We start from the raw sequence: 4,447 nt of genomic DNA, 5'->3' as shown, positions 1-4,447 counted from the left end.
TAATTCTAAGGACTAGTGATATACCTCCAGAGTCAACCTTACTTGTACGTAAGTGTATTCCTCTGTTAGATTTCATCTAGGCTCATTTCTTAGAACGAAAGTTTTAGAATGACAGCTCAGGTTGCTTGTTGGGTGGATTAACAGTAACTGGTAGTCTAAATGTGCCTCTCCAAGTCGTTTCTGAAGTCGGTGGAAGTCATAAAACTACAGGAAATGTGTCCCTGACGTGCAGAAGTGTTGAGTGGCTACTAGCAGGACCCGAAGGCCAGGCCATCCAGCAGAAGTACAGTGATGAGCTCAAGGTACTCGCGTCATCAAAACTCCGAGTTGAACTAGCTATTGGAGTGCTACGGATTGTCCACTTTATTGAACCTCCCTTAACAAGAAAGTGTGTCGAATTCACCTCCAATTGTCAGACGAATTACAAAGTGACGCTGGTGGAAACCACAATTTGGTTTGCTACAGTTTCATTGTTTAACAAAAACAGCAAACTATTCTAGACTTAGATAAATCATTGCTACCAAATCAGCCCACTTCAATAAATTACGAATTCAATGAATCTCCCCCATTTGATTCAACTTGTCCAACACACTTCTTCCTCCTTTAATGACTATCACTTCCTCCTCTTTGCCTCCGCACTATCCATCATCTCTCTGCAGGGCAGAAAAAAGGTGAGGTGCAGGCCCAACGTCTTGTCTTGTTTGGCGCTGCCGAGGCGTTGCCAACAACAACAACACATTAATGCCCTTAATTATGTGTGCCTGCTTTTTTACCTGTATTTGCAAATATATATGCGGATGATAAATGACAGTCGATTATGGATGCTGTGTGTGCGTGTTTTTAACCCGATGAGAGTCCACATGGCAAGGTCATTGCTGTTGCACCAATCACAGACCACCACTGGTGCTCCCGTGATTAATGTCTTCATTTTTACAGTTTGACATCATAAAGACGTGTTTGATATTACTTGCATACAAATTACAGTCGTCTAGCCTAAAGCACTTAAATAAGCTGAAATCGTTTCAGTTTTGCTGATGAGTGAGTTTTCTGCAAGACCCCCTCCGAATGTCCATTCGATAGCCTATTTGAGGCACGTGGACCCTAGAACATTTTAATTCTGTGCTTGCGACAGGTCCAGCCAGATCTCTCTTCACCGTCTGCTTTGCTCTATGCAGTAGGTAATTGAATTGCGTGCAAAGCTTGAAGCCTGTGTGCAAATAGGTGGAAATCTCAAGAGAGGATGTTTGTCTGTTTGCATACAGCCTAATGACTCTGCCCTAAAACCCCTTCAGGTTTCACAGCCAGTTGTCTAATCTAATGTGACAAAAGGGGTTGAGGTTTGGCTGTTTTGCTTCCCATTTTCCTTTACCTTTTGTCGAAAAGCTGAGAGCTGCAGAGAGGAGACAGTCGGTATCATTCGATGTCTACGCTATTGTCGGGCCTGGTTAAAATGCAATTTCAGATATTTGCTTGATAAGTTAATGTGAATGCAAAATCTCTATGGCAATTTGAATCAGTGTTTGATTAACCGTTGTGAAAATTCTTAACCTAATGCCACAAGCGTGTCCAAATAGGCAGCGACTCACAGAGATGGTTGCCCTGCCGACACTCTTTTTCCTCGACCAGGAAATTCAACGCCTGTCACTGACTAAGTAGGGGAGAGCTGTGTGCCTCCCCCCCAAAGTGGCACTCAGTGACTGCTTCGACCGACGAGGCAGTCACTGAAACCACGCACAATCGAGGCGTAAACTTGCAAGGCCCCAACCGCATAAGCGTTGCCCAGCTCGGCATAGCTTGTTTGCCATAGAAATGGAATTTCAGGGCACTTGCCTAGGAATCCACTCTCCTCTATCTCGTGCACTCTCACTGCCATTGCTTAGTAAAATGAGGAAAGAGAAGTCAAAGCTAATAAAAAGAAGCTAGTAGTTTCATTCGTAACCAAATGGGGTGTATTTATGAGGTGCATTAATTATTTGAATGAGTGAATCCAATTCCATACTTGTAGGGTGTCAGTGATCCCCTCAGTTCGCCTGTGGACACCCAGTCCATTTTGTCAGGTGTCTTCTGGTTTGATTTTTCTGTAATGAAGGAGGTTATGAAGTAGACACTCTCATGACTAAGGGTTTTGCTTATCAGACAGTGGCAAAATAATATATCCGAATTAAGTGACATCACAATCACCCAAAAGTGATTTATTCAACACCCTGATTTGTGCACTTTTCCTACCTTCGGAGGACGTTACGGACTCCACTTTCAGCTACGTACACTGCTTGCAAATGTTAAAATTTCCCTCACTTCTCTTTGAAGCTCGCCTTGCCACTGGTAGATAGATTGTAAAGCATACTTGGATGTTCGTTTCTGCTGTTTTTCCTACAAGTGGGAGGATGTATCCCACTTCTCTTACTTCACTCCACACGCATCGCACAGCCATCTCCTCCACCTCCTCCCCTTTCTTTTCTACCCACGTTTACACGACTGTCGTGTTTGTGGTACCTCTCTGCCCGTGAACATGCCTAAACGTGTTAAATTTCATGCGCTGACAGCGAAAAAAGGAAACAACAAGAGCGTCGCTCGTGGACCTGGCTGAATCTTTGTTTATTTACTTGCGGTGTGTGGAACAACATGTACATCTTTTTGCCATCTCTAAGGCTGCCAACTGACAGTTATCTTAAGCTAATGAACTTACCTTTCGTTAATGAACCAGAGGTGAGGTCTCTCGCGCTAACATACCACGCTCCTCTCCACCCATTTCCTAATCCCCACTCCCCCTTCCCTCCTCCTCCTCCTCCTCCTGCCCAGCCTTTCCCTCACCTACACAATGATTGCAACCCTTTCTCACACTTTACTTGACAAACAGGGAGACTACTCACATATGTATCCAATCCAAATCATTTTCCCTATTATTTCCAAGGAAACAATAATTCCCAAAGCACCTTTAATTACTCTCCTGTCGGGTAAAAAAAATCAGAAGAGGTTTAAGCAACACTACCGCCCACATTGACTAATCTGTCAACCGCAATAGCAACAAAGATATTTGACGCGCCGCCTTGCCGTCTTCGCCTACTTTCACCTTTCCACTGCTACCCATCAGCAACAAGAAGAGGCCTTGCTGTTCGCACTACCGGGAGTTTGTTTATGCAATCCCAGACACGATACACCTGCTGTGAATTAATCAACCATCTGCTTCCAGTGCAGCACAGCAAGACAATGCAAAGGCGGCTCCGAAAAGGCAAAAGAATGGTGACACTACAATTGATGGAAAAACACAAAGCCCCACTCATCTTTCTCGTCCCAGCTGCAGAGGGCAAACAAGTGAAGGAATGTGTGTTCAAGTGTAATCGTGCATGGCCAGCCGACTGCATTTCAAGGTTGCGAGTGCTCACCAACGCCGATTGGCAGTCGCACTGATCTGGAGCCTTACTGAGAAGTCCGTGTGCAGTTCCATTGTTCGGAAGCTTACTGTCCGTGAAAAGAACCAATCGGATTAAGAGTGTCAAGACAGTGAAAGAAATGTAGTAATCGATCTGACACTCACCTCCTCGTGGATGAGAAATGGAGGACGACTCATCGGAGAACATCGAAGTCATGGCTTCCAACAAACCACTCCATGCCAAAGGCACTTTACTGCCAAAGCATTTTCCCGAAGAGAGTAACTTATACTTCTTTGATAGAGTTGATCATTTTAACAAAAATGGAGATTTTCAGCTGCCACTAAGACAACTCCTTGGGTGTTTTCCACAATCCAGCTAATCCCAATTGTCATTCTCCTCCCATTGTCTCGGACATGTGACATTGACAATGTCAAATTTGGAATTATAGTGATTAATTTCAAGCTGGAAGACAGTCTAGCAGCCAAATCCCAGCCAACGTCTGCATCGCTAGCGTACTTCAGTAAAGCCATCACCTATCGCAAACATGGCACACACACACACACACACACGCACGAACACACACGACCGCACAAAAAGGAATTTGTCAAGTTCCTTGGTTTGTCGCCACCTAAACGCACTTAATTTATGTGGTAATGAGATTGAGGACATTAGTCTGCTCCCACCACCACCACTATTACCGCCGCCGCCGCCGCCGCCCACACCTCCATCAGCGTGGTAGCTGTCACAAATTTTGTTTAAATCGGAGCCTGACGCTGTTGCGGCCTACACACAGGGTGCGCACGTGCTTCCTCTGGACAGGCACACATGTCCGCGTGCGTGCGTACGTGCATGTCGGTGGGCCTATGCAACACAGACAAGATTGCATGCTATGTGAGACAAAGTGTGGAGAAAGGGGAAGAGAGGAGGGCATTTGTGTGTGTGGAGGGTGCCAGACATTAATCACTCCCATGACAGGCGCTGCCTGGCTCACTTATTTATCCCGTCTGTGCGCTGAACTGCAACAACGACAAATTTGGGGGGTGCATTCAGCTCGTCTGTTCACAGCCCTGCACACA

Source organism: Echinococcus granulosus (genome assembly GCF_000524195.1).
Source record: "Echinococcus granulosus chromosome Unknown EG_S00364, whole genome shotgun sequence".
Classification (NCBI taxonomy): Eukaryota; Metazoa; Platyhelminthes; class Cestoda; order Cyclophyllidea; family Taeniidae; genus Echinococcus; species Echinococcus granulosus.
The sequence above is the reverse complement of the archived record's forward strand: the minus strand, read 5'-3'. Positions refer to the sequence as shown.